Below are 17,591 nucleotides of genomic sequence, written 5' to 3' on the forward strand. Positions count from 1 at the left end.
GTCGGCACTCTTATTGTGTTCTTCAGATGAGCTCCTTTAATTGAGCTTTTCGCTAGATCACTTTAATTTAACTGGAAAGATATTTGCTTTCATTACTGGAATGAGTTTGGTCGGCTGAACTTGACCTTTGAAGTACTTATTTAGAGCCATGTGGTTAATTGAAAACTTTTGTAAAGCTGCTATGAAAGTAACGGCAACACATGCATAAAGAAAACATCTTTCCGGGAAGTATGCTCGTATTTGGTATGAACGGAAAGATTAGTGTTATCTGGTGAATATAAATGGAATATTTACGGGGTCGCTTCTGTTATGCAATGCATTTTGAATGGTAACTTTTACAAAATGAAAATGCTTGGCTGCATTTACAGTCATGGACTGACTGGGATTGACTGCATTTATTGACTATACTGTACGTGTCCACTGTGCAGAAAGAGAGGTGGGAGGGACAAAAACTTTATGCAGATCAGAGGCAGCCAATAGCTTTGGGGCAGTGATGTCTGTTACAAGTATACATTGGTAGATAATGCTTGAGTTTCTCCTCCATTTAGTGCTGAAATCACATAATTGCATATTAGTATATTTAAAATAGATTTTAAATGTCATTTGCTGATACTGTATCCATACTTGCATTTGGAAAAGTTTTTTTCAAAAGTCAGAAATTTCTTTTTGAAAGAAAGTAATGCTTTTATTAAGCAAGGGCACATTAAATTGATCAAAAGTGACAGGAAAGACTTTTTCATTGTTCCAAAAAAACGATTTCAAATTAATGCTGTACTTTTAAAATTTCTATTTATTTAAAAATCCTGAAAATTATCATGGTTTCCCACAAAATATTACGTAGCACAACGTTGTAAACATTAAAAATAATAAGAAATGTTACATGAACAACACCAATTTAAAGAATGATTTCTGAAGGATCGTGTGACAGTGAAGAATAAAAAGCCGAAAAGTCAGTTTTGCATCACTAAAATAAATAATAATTACAATACAAAAATATTGAAAGGTTTTTACATTTTTAAGAAGTTATTTTTAAAATTTAACTTACTGCTTAATTGTGTTTTTTAAAACAAAATAAATAAAAAAACTGGCACCATCCACATAAACCAAAGAATTTAAATAATTTAATAATAATTGCATTTAATTATGATATTATGATTAAAGAAAATTAACTAATATGATTTGTCATCTTTAAAAGTGTGTTTAATATTTTGTCTAATATAATGCGCACATGAAAATGTACTACATATTGACCCTACAAGTATAAAACATAATTTGACATATTCATTACATTGCATACAGATACATGAATTCTAAAAGAAAACATGTCATAAATACAATTTAGAATCATCATAAATCACAGTCAGCTTTCCCGACAGCTTAATATGAATATGTTGAATGCACCCTTGCGGTAAAGATTCGGCATGCACTTTACTCTTGTGATAGTGTTTTAGATTGTATTGCAGTTGTACAGACGGGCTGTGCACCTCCAAACCACAAGAGTGCATCTGTGGTTTGTCCCAGCTCTGCCTGCATTCAGGGCAGCAATAAAAGACAAACCGATCCAATGACTCCCTCAAGATATATCTAACCCGATTCTGCGTGTCTGTGTTCTCATCTGTCAACTTGACCCGACTGTGACTATTGAGTTTTATATAGCTCTCGTATGACTATAAATCTTGACTTCATCATGCCTGTAGACCTCAGGGTTTGTCTTTATCTGTCTATCCCCCCTTCCTTTCTCTCTTCAGGACAAAATATGAATGATTTAAGCGAGGAACGGATCTAGGCAAGGGCAAATCAGACAACAGAGTGTGTCTTCAACAGCCCACATATTCACCTGCTAACCAGCACGTACAGTATTTATGCTTCACAAGGACACCGGATTAGAAGGTAGTTCAATTTTAAAATCGCATCAAAAGTGTTTAACAGGCTTTTTAACATCCCACAATGTCCAACTGAGATTTTTGCTGCTTGATCATTTTACCGTAAGCTTCTGCAACGCATTATGTCACAGTGTAATTCAGGGTACTCAAAATGCCTTAAATTTAGTTGTATCAAATTTAAGGCAATAAAAAGTTAAATGGTACAAGAAAGTCTTAATTATGATTTCAAGAGCTCCTAAATTTGGGAACAGAAAGACAGGAATTGCGATATGGCTTTAATGTTACGATTAAACTTCAAAGGGCTATGATTTAATTTAATAAATATGAGAGCTGCACATTTCAAAGTGGTGCTGTGCTGCTTTGTGTACTGCCCTTACTGGGGAAACTGCTATATTTCTGTCATTCCGAAAGCTCCACCTGCTGGCAGAGAATGAATTTGCATTTTCAATGAGCCTTTCTGCTGTTTTTGTTCAGAACAAAGTGAAAATCAACCTATTTTTATGCAGCAAACACGCACTTGTAAATGTGAACTGGTGGATCAATTTTTAGACATTGCCCTACCCCACTTATATGGTATTCATTTTATTTGTGAAGGTCTTAAAAAGTCTTAAATTTGTTTTTTACAAATCCTGCAGATACCCTGGTCATTGCTTGCAGACAATTTAACCCTGTAAAGTCTGACAAATTAAATAATGGTAAGGAGTTTTTGCTGAGTATATTTTATACATCAGGATTTCTTGGCCCATATACGTAGTATGATACACTGAGAATATGGAGCTCATACTCAAGGAGGAAAAATAAATCTTTACATTTTATGCAGTTGCTGATATTCATATGGCCAAAAAGAGGAAATTCTGAAAGCTTGTAATGTAAATCCATGTGATGTTTATAACAGTAGCAGACTACTTAAATAAAATACATATTAATATTGTTGTCACTCTCCTAATAATATGTCTTAGTAAGATGATATTTAAATGTCTAAATTTATGATGAGAGCTTTATTTTTATTTTTTGTAGGTGGAAAAACATAATGCAATTTAATATAATGATAAGTGAGAGATATAATATAAACATATTTTATACTTTCAGTTTAACAGTTCTTATATTTACTTTATAAAAATCTGTCAACAAAAAGATGTGTACCATGGCCTGAAGGTGGACATTTTTAGAATTAAAAGGCCTTTTACTTTGAAATTTGCATATTAAATATGAAAGAGTTGGCTTTTTAGGGTTAAATTTGTTGGCCATAACCATTGCTATTTGTTCTCAGTTTCCACCATGTTTTGGACTGGATAGAGAAGATAATTGTTGAACTTAAGTGCTGTTTTATATGTCCATGTACTGTCCACAACTGAAGCAAGTTCACCCAAAGAATTTATTTTTGGAGTGCAGAGTTGTAAAAGTACAAACATGTCCATAATATTCACAAGTGGCCCGATCAGCAGGATTCTTTTGCAGTCAAACGCACAACACAGTCCTTTATTTATCAGAGCATTCCAATCTTCATAACGACGTCTGAGGGTTGACGCAGATAAAAAGATGAGAAGATTTTGAGGGCCATAGTAGATTTCACGGGTACTTGTCAAAGCTGAATGCAAATCCAGATCTCTGATGTTGCTGAATAAAAGCAGGTCAGGCATAAAATGGAGATACAATAAGAAAAAAGAAAAAAAACGTACAATGGAAGGTGAAAGAATAAGCTACGCATTTATGCTGTGATCATGACTACTGCTGATTTTGCCTATGAATAAAACAAAGAGAAATAGGACAGAAATGCAGAGGGAGGGGAAGGAACATAAAGCAATATTGAAGTGTTCAAAGATGGCTCAGCTTGATACACATCTGAATAAATCAATTCCGGTAGGAAAGGCGGATTAGAGCATGCAGGACGCAGACCCAGAGAAAATAATATCACTGTCATTCATAGACAAAAGCGACTTTTTTTTTGGACCTTATAAATGAGAGGCTCATCTGTCTGAGGAATGGAGTAACAGCAAGTGTGTGAGGGAAGAGGAGGAGAGAGACTGAGTTGTCACTTAGTTTTGTATTAATGTCTCGAATCAGGGAGTAATGTCATGGTTTATCTTCTGTTATGGATGAAAAACATTTGTCATTGCGGTTCATAAAATATAGCATATATTTATTGAGTGGCTTGAAGAGAATGAGATAAAATAATACTCTATAATATCCATCACTGCAGTATGAGAAGTACAAAGTCAGAAGTTAGTCTAGAAGTTGGGGTCTTGGTTATTTGACTTTTAAGTGGCTTTTCACTGTTAGATCTTTGTGCATACTGTGTCTGTTTAAAGACCTTCCTCTGGAAATATCAGGATGAATTGGAGTGTGTTTGTGTTTTTATTCAAAGAATACTCATGAGTCTTTTAGCTACAGTGTGCAAAAATGAAAGAATGAAAAAAAAAACATTTGGACTTAAAAACTAACAAAGAAACCTAAGCCTTCCCCTGAGAGTTACTGTACAATGAATACAGTTAGATGTGTTTTAAAGGTCCAGAATCAAAATGTTTTTATTTACACATATAAGAGGTTAAAACCTCTAAAATAGCCTTCATAAAAATCAGAGCATTAGAAATGCATAGCTGAAGTTTTTTTGCATTGCCAAGCATTATATTCTTATAATAGAGACTACACAGGCAAGTGCATTTAATTTGAACCTTACAGCATATTTTTTAATAAACGTCAAACTAGCATTTAATGCTATTAAGACACCAAGCGTATCATTATTTGAGTGCTACTAATAAAATCAGCACATATCCTCGTGCGTGCAGTGTCTTTTGTAACTTGACAATTAGTTATAGTACTTTTAAAACTATATAATTAAGCAAAAAGCAATTACCACAATGACACAGACCGTTGCAATCGTTATGATTGTGTTGTTTCAATTTCTTCTGACTCTGGATCTTGGGGCTCAAACACATATGACTCTATCACAGCACTGGCCATCTAATGCATCAAAACACTTAACTTGCTGTGAGGGCATGGATATGGGGCAATGAATTAGCCAATCACAGCGGTGAGCATTTACTTCTGTTTCTGCACGAGGTAATGCCCCTTTCACTTCTTTGTTTTTGACAAAGAGTGAAAATGTTCATGGAAAAGAGTCACGTTTTACAAATATTAGACTTTTTGGTGCAAAAAACTTTGCAAACTTAACCTTGTGAAACACAATAGAGAAATCTGAAACTGCACTTAATGACCACTTTAACATCTGACAGAATATTTTACAGATATGTTGCAGTCTGCTACTCTACAAATGATTTAGATGAAACATGAACATCAAAGCTTTTAATGCTATATTTAATTAAATCAGGTGTTAGCGAACAGCGCATCGTGGCCCTTGAATGATGGAACAATCTGGAGTCCCATGAGTAACATCAGTAAACTGGAAATGGGCAGTAATATCCTTGTTTTAATGTTAATAAACAACTCCTACTGCATGTATTTTGAAAAACAAAAACAGAAATCAGCATGTTCTTTGTTCTTTGTTTTTGCTGCTGAGACTGTTTATCAAGGCTGCCAAAAATCATTAGGATATTAATTAAAGATCATGTTCCATGAAGATATTTTGTAAATTTCCTACCGTAAATATATCAAAACTTAATTTTTGATTAGTAATATGCATTGCTAAGAACTTCATTTGGACAACTTTAAAGGCGATTTTCTCAATATTTAGATTTTTTTTGCACCCTCAGATTCCAGATTTTCAAATAGTTGTATCTCGGACAAATATTGTCCTATCCTAACAAACCATGCATCAATGGAAAGCTTATTTATATTTATATAGATGATGTATAAATCTCCATTTCAAAAAATGTACCCTTGTGACTGGTTTTGTGGTCCAGGGTCACATATTTAACTTCAAACATGTTCTTCTGACTAAAATATGAGTTCTCTATTATATTGCTTTCTCCTGTGAAAAAGTTGCATAATCTGAATTAGGAGAGCAATTTTCACAGATCAATCACAATTTACAAGCAAAAACACTTCTGAACAAATATATTGGTGGAATTTGATGTAAGCGAACAACAGCGGATGGACTGTTGACTGGAGAAATTTTATTATTGATTATGGACTTGTATTTTGGCCAAAAGCGATGGCTTAAAGTTAAAATGCCTTAATGATGGATTTGTTTGTTTCTCACAGCTTTTCACTTCACAAGATGTTAATTGATGTACTGGAGTCATGTGGATTACTTGTGGACTCTCATTCTGATGGCACCCATTAAAGGGGTCATATGATGTGATTTAAATTTTTCCTTTCTCTTTGAAGTGTTACAAGCTCAATAAAGAAGATCTGTAAAGTTGCAAAGACTAAAGTCTCAAATCCAAATAGATATTCTTTATAAAAGTTAAAAGTCAACCACACCTACCTAAAACGGCTCGTTCTAACACACCCCCACATGTCTACGTCACGATGTGGGAAGATTTGCATAACGCCGCCCAAATGTTCACGAAAAGAAAGAAGGGGTAACTTTTATTCTCACTGTAGTATTGTTGCTGCCGCCATGTCGTGAAGATGCTGTGTGTTTCGTTGTGAAAGCGAAACATCTCAGGTTACGCATGTAACCATGGTTCCCTTAGAAGAAAGAGACACTGCGTCCTCTAGGGGGCGCTATGGGGGATGCCTTTCCGCATGACCGGTGTCTGAAGCATATATCTAAAAACGACAATAACATTGGCCGACGACAGCCTATGACGGCATTACCCTGTGCAATCACAGTATAAAAGGGCGCCGGGATAACACGCCATCCACTTCTTCGTCTGAAGCTTGCGTCCACAGCATGGCAAGAAAACTAGAGGACGCAGTGTCTCGTTCCCTTCTCAGGGAACCATGGTTACATACATGACCTGAGAAGTACCCTTTCGAGGGAACTTCGAACTGCGTCCTCTAGGGGGTGCTGTGGGGAACGGTATACCCACACCACCATGCTGAGGGGAGTGCATGCCAGAAAACCACGGCGAGCACTATGTACCAACTCTACCATAACCATGGGAGTTGCCCCAAAGGACGTCATGACGGCTGTCAGTGACATTATCCCCTTCGACCAAGGGCCTGAGCTGCATACCCTAAAATAACCTACTGTTAAGGGCTGGGCTAGGAGGCCCAAGCCTAGGGCAGAGCTCAAGGCTTGGAATCAGAAGAAAGAGATTCCTTTAAGGGGATACGGCCAGGTGTCTAAAAAAAACACACCAGACCCTGGCCTGTCACCCAGGGGGGCTACCATAAGGGCTGGGCTAGGAGGCCCAAGCCTAGGGCAGAGCTCAAGGCTTGGAATCAGAAGAAAGAGATTCCTTTAAGGGGATACGGCCAGGTGTCTAAAAAAACACACCAGACCCTGGCCTGTCACCCAGGGGGGCTACCACTGGTTCTGAATAAACCTGCTCAAGGAACTGACTCGACCGATCTTAGGTAGCAACACCCAGCTCAGAAATGTATCAACAGAGATACATTAGTTGAGTGGAGCCCAAAGCGAGAACCGGGGCCTAAGCCAACTCAGAGAAAGGGAACGAGGCTGACAGCACGTAACCTTTACCATACAAGATTTTACCACAACATGGATTTTAGAAAGAGCACCGAAGCTTAGCGTGTGCACTTACCATAGCATAAAAAGAAAGAAATTCCTTTAAGGGGATACGGCCAGATGTCTAAAAAAAAACACACCAGACCCTGGCCTGTCACCCAGGGGGGCTACCACTGGTTCTGAATAAACCTGCTCAAGGAACTGACTCGACCGATCTTAGGTAGCAACACCCAGCTCAGAAATGTATCAACAGAGATACATTAGTTGAGTGGAGCCCAAAGCGAGAACCGGGGCCTAAGCCAACTCAGAGAAACGGAACGAGGCTGACAGCGCGTAACCTTTACCATACAAGATTTTACCACAACATGGATTTTAGAAAGAGCACCGAAGCTTAGCGTGTGCACTTACCATAGCATGGATTTAGATTCCGAAGCATCTGCTCACAGATGCCCTGAAGTCCTCAGACACTTAATCGGAAGCGGCAGGCTCAAAGACAACCCTCTGAGGTGCAGCTGGACACGGTCTCATGCTCTCTATCCCGATAGAGAGCGTCGGTCCCGTATAACCAGACCCGAATGGTCTAAGCGAGACGAGACTAACTATCAAGGCGGCCTACAGAAGGCAGAACACTTGATTACACTGTCTAACTGGAGCTCTGGTGAGCGGAGGCCTCAGCAGATTAACTCTCTAAATGAGAGGAGGCCAAACCTACTCAACATTAAGACTGTTTATCAGGGCGGCCCCACAGAGGGGCGAACACTTGATTACACTGTCTAACTGGAGCTCTGGTGAGCGGAGGCCTCAGCAGATTAACTCTCTAAATGAGAGGAGGCCAAACCTACTCAACATTAAGACTGTTTATCAGGGCGGCCCCACAGAGGGGCGAACACTTGATTACACTGTCTAACTGGAGCTCTGGTGAGCGGAGGCCTCAGCAGATTAACTCTCTAAATGAGAGGAGGCCAAACCTACTCAACATTAAGACTGTTTATCAGGGCGGCCCCACAGAGGGGCGAACACTTGATTACACTGTCTAACCAGAGCTCAGGTGAGCGGAGGCCTCAGCAGAACAACTCTCTAAGCGAGAGGAGGCCAAACCTACTCAGCATAAGGTTCTTTTGTCAAGGCGGCCCTACAGAGGGCCGAACACTTGATTCCAAGTCTAGTTGGAGCTCAGGTGAGCGGAGGCCTCAGCAGAATGACTCTCTAAGAAGAGGAGGCTAAACCACCTCAACCATATGACAGCTTATCACGGCGGCCTCAAAAAGGGCCGTACACTTGATGTCACCATCTAGATGGAGCTCAGGTGAGCGGAGGCCTCAGCAGAACGACTAAGCGAGAACGACACTCTCTAAGCGAGAGGAGGCCAAACCTACTCAGCATAAGGACCTTTTGTCAAGGTGGCCTCAAAAAGGGCCGTACACTTGATGTCACCATCTAGATGGAGCTCAGGTGAGCGGAGGCCTCAACAGAACGACTCTCTAAGCGAGAGGAGGCTAAACCTACTCAGCATAAGGACCTTTTGTCAAGGCGGCCCTACAGAGGGCCGAACACTTGATTCCAAGTCTAGCTGGAGCTCAGGTGAGCGGAGGCCTCAGCAGAATGACTCTCTAAGAAGAGGAGGCCAAACCAGTTCACCAAAAAAACGACTATCAAGGCGGCCTCAAAAAGTGCCTCACACTTGATGTCACCATCTAGATGGAGTTCGGGTGAGCGGAGGCCTCAACAGAACGACTCTCTAAGCGAGAGGAGGCCAAACCTACTCAGCATATGGACTTTTTGTCAAGGCAGCCTCAAAAAGGGCCATACACTTGAATTCACCATCTAGATGGAGCTCAGGTGAGCGGAGGCCTCAGCAGAATGACTCTCTAAGAAGAGGAGGCCAAACCCGTTCACCAAAAAAACGACTATCAAGGCGGCCTCAAAAAGTGCCTCACACTTGATGTCACCATCTAGATGGAGCTCAGGTGAGCGGAGGCCTCAACAGAACGACTCTCTAAGCGAGAGGAGGCCAAACCTACTCAGCATATGGACTTTTTGTCAAGGCAGCCTCAAAAAGGGCCATACACTTGAATTCACCATCTAGATGGAGCTCAGGTAAGCGGAGGCCTCAATAGAACGACTCTCTAAGCAAGAGGAGGCCAAACCTACTCAACAAAGACTGTTTATCAAGGCGGCCCCACAGAGGGCCGAACACTTGATTACACTGTCTAACCAGAGCTCAGGTGAGCGGAGGCCTCAGCAGAATGACTCTCTTAAGTGAGAAGAGGCCAAACCTACTAAACAAAGACTGTTTATCAAGGCGGCCACACATAGGGCCGAACACTTGATTCCAAGTCTAGCTGGATGGAGCATATCGTGAAGCATGTACTCAGAAGAGTACTAGCCCCTACGAGAAGGACCCGCAAGTCCTGAGGTTGCAGCATTATACTGGGGACCTGATGCTGGGAGGCTTCCTCAGAAGCCCAGATGTCCAAGCCGAAGACGAGGGCTATCACCAGCCTGGAACCAGAACCGATGAGTGAAACCATCACTGTAATCGGTCGAACCTCAGAAAAACAGAACAGGTCCGAGTAGCGCTGCAAAGAAAGGCTAGCATCGAATACACAAGAACTAGCAAAAAAATGGATAGTACTCACGTATGCCCAGCCATTCAAACAGGATGCATCCTGAAGGGGTTTGGATGGCAGGGAGGGAGCCTTAAAGGGATAGTTCACCCATAAATGAAAATTTTATGTTTATCTGCTTACCCCCAGGGCATCCAAGGTATAGGTGATTTTGTTTCTTCAGTAGAACACATATGATGATTTTTAACTCCAACCGTTGCAGTCTATGAGTCGTATAATGCATGGCAATGGTAACAAAATCTATGAGAGTTAAAAAAAACATGCACCGACAAATCCAAATTAAACCCTGCGGCTCGTGACAGCACATTGATGTCCTAAGACACGAAACGATCGGTTTGTGCCAGAAACCGAACAGTATTTATATAATTTTTTACCTCTAATACACTATGTCCAACTGTCTTTGGGCGCGCGCACGGCATCCGGTGCATGAGGTGTGTACGCGCTCTGGCGTAGTTTACGTTAATGGGTGTGTTGATATCCAGCCGAAGAGCAATCAACCATAACTTCAGGCGAGCAGGCTCAGAAGTTGGGAATATGTGGAAAGTCACCACTCCCAAATGAGTTGCGCGAGAGAACGTAATCTTTTAGTTTTAAGTCGGTTTGAACAATCCGGATAAACGCAGGTAAGTACCATTTTGATTAGCCATCGTACCTACAATGTTTGTGCACTGTGTAAACAATGAGTGACGTATACGTGCGAGAAATCACTTCCGGCGCTTGCGTAAACTACGCCAGAGCGCCTACACACCTCACGTACCGGATGCCGTGCGCACGCCCAAAGACAGTTGGGCATAGTGGTGTATTAGAGGTAAAAAATGATATAAATACTGTTCGGTTTCTGGCACAAACCGATTGTTTCATGTCTTAGGACATCAATGTGTCGTCACGAGCCGCAGGGTTTAATTTGGATTTGTATGTGCATGTTTTTTTTACTCAGATTTTGTTACCATTGCCATGCATTATACGACTGATAGACTGCAATGGTTAAAGTTAAAAATCATCACATGTGTTCTACTGAAGAAACAAAGTCACCTACATCTTGGATGCCCTGGGGGTAAGCAGACAAACATCAAATTTTCATTTTTGGGTGAACTATCCCTTTAAGTGAAGATGTCTCCCCCATAGAGAGATAGCGGTCCAGCATCTCTTCAACAGGGGGCATCTTCTCATAACCATTCACACGCATCCCCTCGATGTTGGCATACATGGAATGGAAGGCTCTTTTTATTATTATTATTATTTTACTTCAAGCCGGAGTGCAGTATAATGTGGTTATCTGCTTTGTTTTTTTTGTTTTTTTAGAAGGACATGATTGCGGCTCTCTACGACCGAACTTGCCTACCCCTGCCCTAAGTCATTATAATCCGTAATTATGTCCCCACTGGATGCAACAAATGCCTCGTTTATAATGGGTTTTAATGTTTTTGTCCCGTCGCTCCGGCCGGACAGGGCATCACAGTATGTTAGGGGCATAACATTTCCGTCACATGCTTGAGGTATTCGGCCAATCACAACGCACTGGATAGCAGGCCAATCAGAGCACCTCGCTTTTCAGACCGATGAGCATTGTAAAAATCGACTCGTTTCAGAAAGGCGGGCATAGAGGAGAAATAATAATGTACAGTATGTGGAAAATAATGTGTTTTTTGAACCTTAAACCGCATAAACACATTTCAGTACACCAAATACACAAAATAATGTTCTTTTTAGCAACATCATATGACCCCCATATGAAGTGATATAATGCTAAATTTCTCCAAATCTGTTCCGATGAAGAAACAAACATATCTACATCTTGGATGGCTTGAAGGTGATTAAATTTTAAGCATTTTTAATTTGTTTTGGTGTACTTTAATCTAAATGGTAGTTTTGGGGTGAAAGGCACCAGACAGGGAAAAATATAAGCCAATGAGCTTTGAGCTTTCAGGAACTATTCAAAAACATATATGATATGAGATATTAGTGATAGGTAAAAAGGTTTTTAGACAGATAGTGTGGTTACGGCATCTGCCAGCTGGGGTTAACGGGGTCACATTAACCAGCCAGTCTTGATGACTTGGGGCATGTGGTTTGGTACAAATTTATGGCTGCTCTGCATGCTGTATTTCGGTAGTCAATGACAGAGTAAAGGCTGTTCTCTATTGTCTTTGACTTGAGAGCATCAGTCCCATGACCGCATTTTGCACTGGTGTAGACGGATCTGTTCAATTTCAAGTGCGTATGTGAGCATGTATGTCTTCCGTTCCCTTTCTGAAGGGTCTGAATTGTATTAAGTCAAACTGCTATTTCTGTGCCCACAAACATAGTCGTTGTGATAGATGTGTCCAATCATGTGATCTGCTCCAAGGGAGAGGTGTCTGATGGGAGATTTCTCGGGGCTATGGAGTAACCTATTTGTTCCAGTCTGTAAGAGCACTGGGGGTCTTGTTCACTTTGAGGAAGTTCTCATAAAGATCCGCTCTGTGTCTTCTGTGTTTGCTAATCTCTATTCTTAGATCTTTGGGGGGTTGAGAGGAAGCTGTTGCATTTGATGTGCAGTAATTCTCACATCTCCCAAATTGTGGTATTTCAAGCAAGGCCTCTGTTTGATGGCGAGAGGACGGATAAACAAAAGCATTAAATGTCTGCTTGCTGAGCGCCTCATCAAGGCTTCCTATTGCGTTTGTCACATCTGCTTTGTTTTCTGGATGCAGGGAGTCTAATAAATCTTTCTCAGACTTTTCTGTCCAGCTGTTTCACTTTTGTTTGATGTAGATGTCACCTTTTGATAAAGACAAAATACGTTTCACAGTTCAATTATGCTGAAAGAAAAATACAATTAAAAATAGCTTTTTAATTGCTAACTGTATATGTTACCTTACCATAAACAGTGAAAAACTGTAACTGCAGTTTAACATTATAAATAACTTTATAGTAAAACTGTCAAATTTATGATTTTTACAAGTAAAAACTATGAATTACTGCATAATTTACAGTGAAATTTACTCAATGAAATCGTCTCCAGGTTACACATGTAACCATGGTTCCCCGAAGGGAACGAGATGCTGCGTCAAAACGCTACTTGAACGCCTTCAGCGTGACCACGCTCTGAATCACATGTGTAATCAGTCCAATGGATGGGCGAGACGTCACGGGCGGGGTGACGTAATGCCCCAGTGGAGCTGGATGAGTCAGAGAGAACCAGAGGGGACAGTGCGATGTCTCTTGAGTCACAAACAGGTCCACCTGAGCCTGGCCAAAAGCTCTTCATATCTGCTTCACCACATTGGGGTCAAGTCTCCATTCCCCGGGCCTCGGCCCCTGCCTCAACAGGATGTCTGCTCCCATATTGAGATGCCCAGGAATGTGAACTGCTCTCAGCGAGAGGAGTTTGCCCTGGGACCACACAAGGATCTGGTGTGCCAGCCTGTACAGGGGGCGCGAATGCAGACCTCCTTGGTGGTTGATATAAGAGACCACCGCTGTGTTGTCGGTGCGCACCAACAAATGGTGATCTCTTAGGTCCGGGAGAAAGTGTTTCAAAGCTAGAAACACGCCAATTGATGTGCCACTGAGATGGCGACCACTCCACAGACCACGGGCCGAGTGGCCACTCATGACCGCTCCCCAACCACTGAGGGACGCATCTGTCGCTAGCGTTACGCGGTGACAAGGAGCTCCCAGCACCGGGCCCTGAGACAAGAACCAAGGTTTCCTCCACATGTCTAAGGCACGTAGGCACCTCCGTGGGACCTTGAGCATGCGAAGCGGGTTTCCCCTCGGGGAGAACCCCTTGGTCTTGAGCCACCACTGTAGGGTTCTCATGTGCAGCAGGCCAAGAGGTATCATGTTGGACGCAGCTGCCATCAGACCCAGCAGTCTCTGAAACTGCTTGACAGTGAGTGACTGGCCTTCGCTCACTTTCTTGACTGCCGTGAGGATCGACTCGATCCGAGTAGGGGACAGACATGCCTGCATCGTGGTCGAATCCCACACCACGCCCAGATAAGTGGTGCTCTGTAATGGAGAAAGCACACTTTTCTTGGCGTTTAGTCGTAACCCCAACTCTGTCATGTGAGCAAGAACGACATCTCGATGCCGAACTGCTATCTGCTCTGAATGAGCTAATATCAACCAATCGTCGATGTAGTTGAGTATGCAGATGCCCTTGAGTCGCAGAGGAGCCAGAGCAGCATCCACACACTTGGTGAAAGTGTGGGGTGAGAAGGCCGAAAGGAAGTATCCGATATTGGTAAGCTTTGCCCCCAAAGCAAACCTCAGGAACTTCCTGTGATAAGGAAGGATGGAGATATGGAAGTATGCGTCTTTTAGATCGATCGTGACAAACCAGTCCTCGGACCTGATCTGAGACACAACTTGTTTGAGAGTGAGCATCCTGAACTTCAGTCGCATGACTGAGCGGTTCAACTGACGCAGATCTAAAATGGGACGCAACCCTCCACCCTTCTTCGGAACAATGAAGTACCGGCTGTAGAACCCGGATTCTCTTTTGTGAGGAGGGACCACCTCGATGGCCTCCTTCCTCAAGAGAGTGTTTACTTCTTGTTCCATTACCAGAGCCTGCTTGGGACCCACCAGAGTGGGGGTAACCCCCTTGAACCAAGGCGGAGGAGAACCAAACTGGATTCTGTAGCCTCTCTCTACAGTGCGCAGGACCCATTGAGACACATTTAGCAGTAGTTTCCACACTGCTAAATAGTCTACTAAGGGAATCAGTCTCTCGAGTGCCCTGAAGTGGCGAAGTGGCCGTACTAGCTGCTCTAGAGACCTCCGTGGAGGTCACGAGCCTCTTAGCACCACTACGTTTCCGGGCGGTAACTGAGAGAAGCGCTCGCCGGAGACCGCTGTGCCCTGAAACACCGGCAGGGTTGGCAGACTGATCTCCTGAGGGCACTGAGGAGAGACGAGCACCGTGTAATGCGGTGTACACTGCTCTTCCCCAGAGGGGCCTGCCCTCTGAGGTCCTGAGCCACAGCATCAGGACTCTCATAGCTGAAGTCTCCCATTGAAAACGACGGCCCTCAGACCCACGTCGTCTGCTAGGAAGACTAGACTAGAACCTGCTCGGGGCAGGACCCAATGAAGCACGCTTGGCAGGGGCTCCCACACTGCCAGGTGACCTCCTAAGGGAACCAGTCTCACGAAACTGGCCTCTGGTGCACTTAGAGCAGCTAGCTCGGTGCCCTGAAGTGGCGGACCAGCAGGGGATGGCCGTACTAGCTACTCTAGAGATCTCTGTAGAGGTTGCGAGCCTCTTAGCACCGCTACGTTTCTGGGCGGTAACTGAGAGAGGCAGTCACCGGAGACCGCTGCGCCCTGAAACACCGGCAGGGTTGGCAGACCGATCTCCTGAGGGCACTGAGGAGAGACGAGCACCGTTTAATGCGGTGTACACCGCTTTTCCCCAGAGGGAGCTGGCCTTCAGAAGTCCTAGGCCTTAGGCGTCAGGACGTTTTGTTTTTTTTAGACGAAGACTATCCAGCGAGAATGACGGTCCGCAGAATCGCCTTCCGCTAGAAAACTTTGGCCTGGGAGTGCCACTCTGACTCTAGACTCTGCGGAGTACGAGAAGTGACACCCTCAGAATGAGGAGCTGGAACACAGTAGGTTGGGACTGCTCCCGTCCAGCAGCCCCTGTAAACACGTGCTCCCACTCGAAAACATTTTATCCCAAGAGCCCCTGTATATCTAACTTCTCATAGTCAGATAAATCCCCAGATCCCTCGACAGCTGACTATGCGTGCTTCGCTCCCAAGCAGTCAACAAACAAACTGTGTGTGTCCCCACCCAAAATATATCACGGGCAGGGAGGAACACACAGCATGAACGCTGCCTGCTCGCCCAAATGCTTCTTTTGACTGAAGCTTTGACATAATGGAGCTTATAAGTGGACAAACGACACTAAATAAAACCCACAAACAGATAGCGACTGACACACACACAGAGCGCTTGCTGAATGACAGAAAGCTGACGCCGGTTCCACCGCCCGTGCTTTTAAGCTTTCTGGTCATTACGTCACCCCGCCCGTGACGTCTCGCCCATCCATTGGACTGATTGCACATGTGATTCAGCGTGGTCATGCTGAAGGCATTCCCGTTGCGTTTTGACGCAGCTCGAGTTCCTGAAGGGGAACTGCATTTGCAAGTTGCCATCTTGTAATACCTAGTTTTACTGTGAATTTCTGGCAACCACAAATTACATTTTTTTTTACAAAATAAATTTAAAAGAATATTTTTTATGGAATATTATGAACAATGAAGTCATTAGTCTCATTCTCAACTAATGCATACAAGTGTTCTTTCTTACGTGGCATTTACATAACACTATTTTCAACTAAAAATGGAAAACTTTCATAACACTTTATTTTAAGGTGACCTTGTTACACATGTTACATGTACTTACCATTATAATAACAATAAATGATGCATAATTACATGCAAGAAACCTTAAACTCAAAATATATTTACCTAAAGCACCTAGTCTAAAGTCTTTTTTGTTTGATGCGACAAGCTTTGCTCATCAGCATTTTGCAATTATCTGCCAATCTTCTCCTCACCTCTTCTCCTCTCAAGCTCTATCATGTTGGATGGGGGCAGATGCACATTTTCAGGTTTCTCCAGAAATATTTGATTGGGTTCAAGCCCAGGATGAAGCTGAGCCACTCAAGGACATTCACAGAGTTGTCTATAAACCACTCTTGCTGTGTGCTTAGGGTCCTGTAGGAAGGTGAACCATTCTGCTCAGTCTGAGTTTCTAAATGCTCTGGATCAAGTTTTCATTAAGGCTATTTCAATATTTTGGTGCATTGAGCTTATCTTCTACTCTGATGAGTCCCTCAGTCCCTGCCGCTGAAAAATAGCTCCACAGCATGAGGCTGCTACCAGCACACTTTACTTTTGGGATGGTACTCTGCAGGTGATGAGCGGAGCTGGTTTCCTTCAAACAGGATGCTTAGAATTGAGGTTCATCAAAGACCAGAGAATATTGTTTCTCACAGTCTGGGGGTCCTTTAAGTGCTTTTTTTTGTGCAAATTCCAAGTGTGTTTTCATGTGTCTTCACTGAGGAGAGGATTGAGTTTGGCCACACCACCATAAAGCCCAGATCGGTGGAGTGTTGCAGTGACATTTGTCCTTCTGTAGATTTCTCCCATCTGCATATATGATCATGGAGCTCAACTAGAGTGACCATCAGGTTCTTGGTCACCACTCTAACCAAAGTCCTTCTCCATCAATTGCTCAGTTTGGCCAGGAGGCCAGCTCTGGGAAGAGTCCTGGTTGTTTCAAACGTCTTCCATTAAGGGTAACAGAGACTACATGCTTCTATGAACCTTCAATGCAGCAGACTTTTTTTCTGAACTCTTCCACAGATGTGTGGCTTGATGCAAACCTGTTTCTGAGCTCTACATTCAGTTCTTTTGACCTCAGTGCTTGATTTTTGCTCTGATATGCATTATCAGCCATTAGACCTTTTATTAAGACATGTGTGCCTTTCCAAATTATACCCATTCAATTGAATTTGCCACAGGTTAACTTCACTCGAAG

Source organism: Sinocyclocheilus grahami, unplaced genomic scaffold, assembly GCF_001515645.1.
Source record: "Sinocyclocheilus grahami isolate Dianchi unplaced genomic scaffold, SAMN03320097.WGS_v1.1 scaffold34.1, whole genome shotgun sequence".
NCBI lineage: Eukaryota > Metazoa > Chordata > Actinopteri > Cypriniformes > Cyprinidae > Sinocyclocheilus > Sinocyclocheilus grahami.